A 10016-nucleotide genomic window follows, 5' to 3' on the forward strand; every position below is an offset into this window, starting at 1 on the left:
TTCCCACCCACCTGTTAGGGGCCACCTCCCCTGTGAAGCCTGTGACTGGTAGTGACCCCCCCCCCCCCACACACACACACACACACACTGTCCTCTCCGTGCACAGGGGCAGCTCCTTCCATCTGGTGGTCTGGTGTTCTCACAGCCCTCCCCCATGGCGCTCCCTGCACCTTGACTATTTTGCCCCAGGACACCGTGATGAACGGGAGAGTGGGGATTTCACGTCATGAACTTTCATTTTTCTTTGTGTCAGCCTTGCAGTGCTTACCGTACTCATATGGCACATGTCCCATGAGTGGATGAATTGGTAAAGTGCTCTGTGGAACATCTCTGACTTGGTAATTCTCAATCTGTTAACCAACGGCCTACGGGTGTGCTTGTGTTTATGGAGCGAAACACCTAACAGCACCGAGTTGCTGTGTGCAAATACGTGCTTTAAGGGACAGATGGGCGCCCGGGTGGCTCAGTCAGTTAAGCTCACGACTCTTGGTTGGCTCAGGTCATGATCTCACCCTTTGGGGGATAGATCCCCATGTCGGGCTCTGCGTTGACAGTGTGGAGCCTATCTGGGATTCTCTCTCTCTGTCTGTCTCTCTCTCTGCCCCTCCCCCCACTCACATGCGCTCTTGCTCACTTTCTCTCTCTTTATTTTTACATAAAACATGAAAAAATTAAAACATGAAAAAACATGTTTTTTCAACATGAAAAAAATTAAATAAAAAAATAAAGAAGACCAACAAAGACTTCCAGGTGGAAATGTAGCCCAAATGAATTGGAGTACTCTTGGAAATCAAAAGGGGATTATGCCCCTTACTCTTCCATATTCCTCATCGTTCCCTACATTTACCAAACACTCAATGTGTCCAGACTGTATGCTAGGGATCTTACCTAAATCATCACCAACTCCCTTTGAGTTGGTCTTGTTATGCTCATTTTACAGATGAGAAAACTGAGGCACAGCAATGAAGTAATTTACCCTAGGACTCCTAGCTCGTGACAGAGGCAAGTGTTAGAGTCTGAGATGTCTGACTCCAGAGCCCCACTCTCAACCTCTGAAGAATCACGGAAGCTTTGTCCCGGGTATACAGTGGCGCTCACTGAGTATCTATGACACACTAGTTCCTGGTGGTTCAAATACATAGATGGAAGAGACCGGGTCACTGCCCTTGAAGTTCCCTAAGGAGGGGTGCGGTAGGAGCTCAGGCAAGCACACGCATTGTTGTCATAAAAGAGGAAATGAAAGTGTCTTAAAGAAACACATGCGACGAGGAAGGAGCATGCAGCATCTGGGAGATGAATCAAGAGAGGCTTCTTGTAGGAGGTGGCTTGGGAGGTGAGTCTGGAAGGATGGGGGGGGCGGGATATATATCAACAGATCCAGACAGTGGCTGTGGCAGAGAGAACCAGCAGGCCCAGATGGGAACAGAGGGACGGGAGGCTGGGAGGTGAGGTGGGGCCAGCCCACGGAGGCCCCCACCAGCTGCGGTGAGGGTGCCTCCAATCTGGTAAGCAGAGCCGGGGGCTATTTTAAATGAGCAGGTCCAGATGGAGGAAGCTCGGCCTGGTGTGTCTGCAGCTCCAACCATGAGTTCAATGTCTCTGTTAAACGAGTTCCAAACGTGTCCCTTCTTTCTGAAGCTTCTGCCTCCACTGTGGGTGTGTAACAGTTCCCTACTCAGGCTCCCACATACCCGGCCCACCTCCATTCCCTTCTGATTTTGATGGGAGAGATTCTGGGGAACTTTATTACCCTTCACGTATTTGAAGGCGGTCGGTTGCTCGTTTCTCAGTCCTGCCTGCCGGAGCCTCTCTGTTCCCGCTCTGCACTCATCCGCTCAGCAACCTTTACCTGCACCTCTGCTTCCCCGCCGCCCCCCCCCCCCCATGGACCCCTACATCTTCAATATCACACAAATGGTCCTTTTGGCCTCTCCCAGCCCGCCTAAACGTTATTGAAATCCCGCTGTCTATAAAGCGAGTAGAAACTCACTCATGAGAATCTACTTAATGGCTTGGAAACGAAACACTCACTGCCCAAGGGTTCAACCCACACAGCGTTCATGGACGGGACTCGAGGTTGCCATTTCTGGGACAGGTTGTCCTCCAGGTCTGCCTGAACGTGACCAGTTGTGTTGGCCGTCCAGCGAGGAGGCCTGGTGCCTTCTCTCCTTCCCTGTGCCGCTAGCTGGGGCGCTTCCAAACCTCCCGCCGGAGCTCTGGTCACACCTCAGGAATTCGGTGCACCCACTTCTCCTCTCGGTCCCGTGGCTTCTGTTTGCTCATGCCTTCTCCTCCCTGTGGCTTATGGAGAGTGTATGGCATTCCAACACAGTCTTTGAAGGGGGTGTCTGACTTATTCATCTTCGGAACCGCTCCGCCTGGTGCCCCGCACACAGGAGTTATGCACGAAGTGTTTATTGACTTGCGTCTTCCCAGTTCACTGGGCTTCATGGATTTGAAATGTGTTTCCCAGCACTCCTCGGGTGGCTTCACCCATGAGAACAGTCCCAGGCATCCTGGCGCCCCTCACCTTGCTTCGTGGATCTTGTTCCCTGACCCCTGTGATCATGTGTTTAGCTCCATTCTCAACCTCCTCCTCCTTATCATGTCCCTCTAAAGCTATCAAGCCTACAACTCGACTCTCAAAACGGAGACATGGCTTTTAAATTACTTTCTAAACTCCAAAGTACTGTGCAACTGCAGAGGATACAATATAATGGTGAGTTTTCTATGAAGGACCACGGTAGTTAAGAGGAGTGGTGGGAAGGAGGGATAGAGAACGACTCTAAAGTATACGGACATGGCAAATGGCAGGGAGCTGAGTATAGCAATCTTAGGAGAATAATCTTTTTTTTTTTTTTTTTTTGCTTAAGAAATATTGATGAGATATATCTTGTGTATTTTTGGTTGGAAAACAAAATGGATTTCTTTCCGTGGTATGTTTATGATTTCATTCCAGCTACATCCAAAAACTATTTGACCCACATATAAGAAATCACCAACCAGGAAAAGGGAAAAAAAAAATGTATCTATTGGTCCCAGCTTTAAAACTGTGCAATTTGTAAGGTGAAGGGGTTTGAACAGATAATCTGTAAAGTCTCTCCTGACACTGGTAGTCTATGGTTTATTGAAAAAAACCAAACCCTTCTCTTTGATTTCTTGCAGCACTGAGTTCCCTTCCCATGTGTGTTTTCTTGCTACACATCTTGTTATTTGCCATTCTTTGTTTAAGTATGGTTGTCTCCAGGGGCACCTGGGTGGCTCAATCAGTTAAGCATCTGACTTCAGCTCAGGTCATTATCTCACAGTTCATGGGTTGGAGCCCCATGTCGGGCTCTGTGCTGACAGCTCAGAGCCCAGAGCCTGCTTCGGATTCTGTGTCCCTCTCTCTCTCTCTGCTCCCATCCTTGCTCACACTCTGTCTCTCTCTCTCTCAAAAATAAACATTAAAAGAAAAATTAAAAAAAGTTTTTTTAAAAGTATGGTTTTTCCCACTGGACCAGGAGCCCTCCCAGGTCAGGACTGTGTTTTGTTCCCCTTTGTGCCATCCTAACACAGTGCCTGGCACGTAACAGATGCTCAGCGAATATTGCCAAATGATGAGGTTGGAGATGCTGAAGACAGGAGATCAAGAAGTTGGGCTCACGAATGAAACCGAACACTCCTGTACATGGAAAGGACTATTACTGGGAGAAAAAGATTTCAAACAAGCTGTCTGAAAACATTGTTCAGGGTCCGTTCTCATGTCACTGGAGGTTGGTAAATAAGGTAAGGCTGAAAGGATAGCATATCTCCACTGTACACGGTATTTTCAGTTTACATAATTTTTTGGCTTCTTTTAGATTTAGCTAGTGTCTGCCTGACACATTTTAATATCATAAGAAGCTTCACAGGCTGATGGAGAAAATCCTGCCATGTACCCCTGACCACTTGTTCAGGGGCACCTGGGGTGCTGTGGTTGGTGGTTCATCTTTCCATCCAAACTAAGGTGATGTTAAGACATCATTTATTTTACTTTATTTTATTTTATTTTATTTTATTTTATTTTATTTTATTTTATTTGAGAGAGAGAGAGAGAAAGAGAACGAGTACATGAGAGTGGGAAAGGGGCAGAGGGAGAAGAAGGGAGAGAGTCTTAAGCAGGCTCCATACTCAGCATGGAACCTGATGCAGGGCTCGATCTCACAAACCATTAGATCATGACCTGAGCCGAAATCAAGAGTTGGACGCTTAAGCCACTGAGCCACCGGGGCACCCTAAGACATCAGTTCTTAAATGAAAACGCACTCATTCAACCAGATATTTGCCTTTGAAGAGTAAATATCCTGATGTTTGGCAACATATAAATACCAAGGGCCCTAGCATGGGGTCCATTAACTTGAAGGGGTCCAAGAACATCCTGAAAGTAGATACAAAAATATTGAGACCCTGCCAAGACTGCTGAGCTAGGGGGCTGACTGAATGATCTCTTCTGCATCAGAATGACTACTGTGGCCTTAGTTTGGTCACTGCTTTTTTTTTTTTTTTTTTTTTTTTTTGGCAGCTTACATAATGTTGGATTTACTTCCCTTTGTGAAAAGTTAATTTCTTCAATAGGATCATTCAAGTGGGGAATGTTGTTGGAGGATGCTACCCATTTGGTAACAGCCAGCATGACATCTCATGCATCAGAGTCCCTGGGTCTCGTCTCCTTCAGGCCTGGAGAGGATCCTAGACAGGTAGGTTCCAAGGTCTATTGGCCACTGGAGGCCTCCTAGCCAAGGAGGTTCCATTCCTGAACAGATTCAGTGGGCAGAACGTACTCTGTATACCCAAGTCAAGAGCCTGGAAAACAGCTGGACAAGGGCTGTGCCTTGCTTGGCTGAGCAGATAGAATGAGAAGAAAAAATAAAGAGGACGACTGAATTAATTCAAAAAGTAAAATTCAGAGGTAGATAAATAGAAAGGGGAAATGTTTTACTGGCCTAAAATTGAGGAAACGTGGAATTGTGTATATAGGGACTTATGTAAATCAGTTCAATCCTCTAGTTCTATAAATAGGGAGGGTGAGGATTCTGAGAGGGGCCGGGACCCCCAAGATCACCCAGCTAGTTAGAGACATATCTGGAATTGGAAGCCGGGTCTCCTGACTCTAGTATTGGTAATGGGACACCATGAAGTTAGCCAAAACTTGTTTCACGAAGATCCTCTACGTTTATTTAATAGAGCCGGAGAGAGAAGAAACAGTAATTTAATCACTCGTGATTCACCAATTCTCTTGGCCCTGATTTCCTTCTCTTTCTTTCTCATAAGAGTGTTGATTAAGGTTCAGCTGTCCTCCCAAGCTCTCCCTGTGGCTTTGAATCTTGCAAGAAACTCTAATCTCCTGCTTTGTCTCTTGGAAGGAACCTGTAAAAACACCCACCCGAGGGCTCACCAGGGCAGCCCCTCACGGAATGAGGTCTTATCCAAATCTCTTGTTTCTTTTCCAGTCTTTAAACATAGGACAATTCAAACCTTTCTCAGGTGGCATGTGCCTCCTTGTGTGGCTGGGTGGCAAATAATATTATTGAAGCCTCATTTCCCCTCCCTCTTCCACCCCCAGCAGACACACACATCCGGGATTTCCCCGTGCTCAGAGGCTCTTCCTCTCCAATCCAAACAGATGGGACATAATCCCATCACTCCGCTGTTTCCAGGCTGGGTATGGCAGCCAGCTGAAAGCAGAGAGCCAAGATATCAACTCCTGCGGGTCACCAGGGACAGGGGATAAAGCTGGAAGCGTAACCAGGGTCAGCTTACGAAGGTTTTAAGTACTAAATAAAAGACTTCCCCCCCCTCCCCCCCCCCCCCCCCCCCCCGATCCTACAGACTGTGGGATGGCCAGAGGAAGTCTTTAAAGGGGAAACACCATGCTTAGATTTAGTGTTTAGAAAAGACTGGCTGAACTGTGAAGGAGGAACATAGTAACGCTGAGTTCAGCAGCAGGGAGACCAATACCCAAGGGACAGTGCTGATGGCTTGACCTTGGCGGTTCCAATAAGGATAAAAAGGAGATGGGTGCAATGGGACAAGAAATACAGGGAGGTTTGGTAGAATCTGGCTGTGGTGATCGAAGAGTGGAGGGAGCCATGGAGCTGGGGGGAGGAAGTGAAGGAGGGGAGGTTGAGGAAAATGACATATGGGGCCTGGGAGCTACAACATGTCTAGGGGAGGATGGGGGGCAGAGAGGAGCGACAGAGGTGGGGCAGTGGGGGAGAGGGAATGACTGTTCAGCTTTCGGTGTGTTGAGTTAAAGAGCACGTAGAAATGTCGGTGGGCATGCCCTATAGGGAGTTGAGACGCAGGTCTGGAACCAGGGAGAAACCACAGCTGAGCCTGTGGACTCCCAAGCCACATGGGAACAGAGCCACAGGCATGAGGCTCAGATTAGTTTACACCTAAACAGAGTCCAACCCCCTAAGCACAGTGTCTTCGTCCTATACACAGTCACTGTGCTAATCCTTCTAAAGCACAACTCAGACCTGATTACCCTACCGATGTGCACGGCCTTCAGTGCTTTTTTTTTGAGAGAGAGAGAGCGCGAGTGGGAGAGGGGCAGGGAGAGAGGGAGACAGAAGATCCGAAGCAGGCTCTGAGCCATCAGTGCGGAGCCCAATGTGGGGCTCGAACTCACGAACCGTGAGATTGCTACCTGAGCGGAAGTCTGATGCTTGATCAACCGAGCCACCCAGACGCCTACGTCAGTGGCATTTTAAGTGCAAAATGAAAGATTTCTTCCAAGGTCTTTCATGACCTGGCCTCACCCTGCTGTTGTAGAATTATTTCCTCTATGTGCCAACGCCCTTAGACTCCTTAGAAATTAAACTGTCTTTCCTTGAGTGTGTTTTATTTCTCATGTTTATTCTCTTCTGTTTGCTTGGAATGCTTCTTCTGTCCCTTCGTGTTGGAATCTTATTTGTCCATTCTTCAAAGTATCAAATGAAGTATTTCCTGGTCACCCCCATAAGTGGCATTTTGGATCCTTATACCTCTCAGTTTGAATTGTGATCATACCTTTGTTCTATGACACCCTTCAGCCCACCGCCACCACATACCTTGTGACCCTCCCCAGCCCCCAAAGCTTCCCTACTGTATGCTTCAAGGAAGAGACACACATGCAGAATGCAGGGAACAAACAGGTCAGCTCTTGGCTTTTGAGTTTCAAAAAGGGAGAATGCAGAGCTACAAGAACCTGGACCCTTGAGTCTGCACTTTGTATGATAGGTAACAGATTTGGAAGACGGGACGAACCAGCAGGCTCCCTTACCCCCAGATTCTCCAGACTGTGGGGAGAAGGGAGCAGGAAGGAACTTGATGAGGGAGAGAGGTTTATGGGGTTCTGTATGACAGCCAGTTCTGGAGGGACCACTCGGAAAGAGGAGGACTCATTCAGGGGTCATGGGGGCTCTGCTCTGGGCGGGGGGGGGGGGGGGGGCAATGGCTGGCACTGGTGGCCGGAACAGTGCCTCGGATCACCCAGTCTCCATCCCAGCATGTCTCCATCCCACTATCATATGTGTTGAGGAACCATATCAGATGCCTTCCTGTTGGACACCCACCATGGACTCTCCATCACGAACCACTCCTGTTAGTGCCCAGAGACTTTGTATGTCTTGTCTGGCTTGTCCAAGGCGACTACCTTTCCATCAGCTTGGGCCCCTTTTAAGCCCCATGAGAAAGAGCAGGACCCCAGACATCCAGAGGACTGCTGGTGGCGTGAACTTTCCCCCTCCACCGTGTCTGTTACGTCTGTTGACGTTACATGGCAACAGCTCAGAATTTCCCTCTTGCGGAAACGCAGTCCTGTTACATACTTCTCTGTCGGCATCATGCGATACTTTTTCCTGTATTGTAGATATTTACTACCACTGGACATCTTCCGTTTGCCTCTGGAGATGCACTCTTTACTCTTTTCCACTCTGCTTTCCTCCACAGAGGCTGGTCGGTGTGAGCTTCTTGTTGGGTTTGTCTGACGGGGAGCCCCAGCATGAGGCTGGAGAGAGTGGGGAGGGAGGTCAGGGCACGTATGTTCTCCAGAGAGCCCTTCCCTCTGAGTTCCTGTAATCACTCCCTCTTCCTGTTCCTTCCCAAGGGAGGCAGTGACAGTCTCTCGGTTACCAGCCCTCTCAGGATACCCCACTTAGCTCTTATTTCCCTGTACTCTGCTTATGTCTTTGTAACTAGTGCCTTTGTTAAGCCTCTGCTGGAACCCTGCTGCAGACTGTATTTTCCAGAGGTGGTAAAAACGATATCTCCCATCCCATATGCTCTTCTTAACAATGTGACTTTGAGGGGCGCCTGGGTGGCTCAGTCGGTTGAGCGTCCGACTTCGGCTCAGGTCAGGACCTCGCGGTCTGTGGGTTCGAGCCCCGGGTCGGGCTCTGTGCTGACAGCTCGGAGCCTGGGGCCTGCTTTGGATTCTGTGTCTCCCTCTCTCTCTGCCCCTCCCCCGCTCACACTCTGTCTCTCTCTCTCTCTCTCCTTCAAAAATAAACATTAAAAACAAAAACAAAAACAGTGTGACTTTGACAGTTCTCCCTCAAGAGGAAGCGACACTGTGACTTCTGAATTAGTCCTAAAAGATGATACAGCTTCTGCCTGATCCTCTTGGGACACTCGCCTTTGGAGCCCTGGACTGTCACGTAAATTGTCCCGGCCAGGCTGTGAGGAAGCCCAAGTTGCAGAAAAACAACAGGGGGATGCCCGGAGAGAGAGATTCCTGGCCAGTCTCCGCTGCTTCTGCTACCCCTGTCTGACTGCGGGAGAGACTAGAACCAGAATTGTCCAGCTGGGCCCCTCCTGATTCCTAGCTCACAGATACTCTGAAAGATACTGAAATAGCAGCAGTAGATAAGCAGGACAGACCCTGACTGATAGGTTTCATACACACCTTTCCCCTGTGAGCCATGAGTTTCCTCTGGCAGCACACCTTATTACATTTCCTGGAGCGGCCATCACACGGCAGTTCATTCATGACTATGAATATTTGTGAATGGGTCCAAAGGATGTGGCTGATTGGAGTTTGGGTCCTCAAGGAAGACTTGAGTGCTCGGCTCACTTGATATAGGAAAATGGAGAACGTTGCAATTTTTTTTTTAATGTTTATCTTTGAGAGCGAGAGCGAGAGCGAGAGCAAGAGAGAGAGAGAGAGAGAGAGAAAGACAGAGCACGAGTTGGGGAGGGGCAGAGAGAAAGGCAGACACAGGATTCGAAGCAGGCCCCAGGCTCCGAGCTGTCAGCAGAGACCTGATTCTGGGCTCAAACTTATGAACCGTGAGATCACGACCTGAGCCGAAGCCGGATGCTTAACCAACTGAGCCCCGAGGCACCTCGAGCATTGCATTGTTGACCACCTGAAGGCAGATGTGTGGATTCTATTTCTCCTATTTGCAATCCTGGAACCCCAGTGACCGAAAGCAGATGTCCCTCGGATTTAAAATACTCTTTGAAAACAGAATCTGCATGAAGAAGTAGAACACTAATTGTGCCAAAATGAGATTGCGGACTTTCCCAAAGGCTTATCTGAAGCCCTCACTAAATGCAGCTTCCCTGTTTTCTCCCATTTGTGTGTGTGTATTTTGTCAGTTCGAGGCCAGAATGAGAACTGTCCTAAATGGGGAAAGGGAGTTAGAAGTGGGGAAAGAGGCCACCGCTTGGATAACATTCCTGAGATGATGGGTTTGAAAAGTGGATGTGCCAGAAATTTCCTGGAAAGTTTATTTTTGCTGAGTTTGAAGCCTGACTTCAGACCATTAGAGCTCTTGGATAATGCCAGTTTGTTGAAACATGGGGAGGGCCAGCTGTCCCTAGAAAGGAGGTTCTGTCTTGCCAGCTCAGAGTTTTGTGGTCTGGCTCGCCTATGTGCTTAAACACTTAACTTTTAAAGCAAATTGTAAGGAAAGGTCAGAGAGGCTCTGTGTCGTGCAGATGCAGGGCCGATGGGAGTTCCTGTTGACCAGTGCCTCTCCCAGGCGAGCTTGTGAAAGACACAGGTT

The sequence above is a fragment of the Panthera onca genome, chromosome C2 (assembly GCF_046562875.1).
Source record: "Panthera onca isolate mPanOnc1 chromosome C2, mPanOnc1 haplotype 2, whole genome shotgun sequence".
Taxonomy (NCBI): domain Eukaryota; kingdom Metazoa; phylum Chordata; class Mammalia; order Carnivora; family Felidae; genus Panthera; species Panthera onca.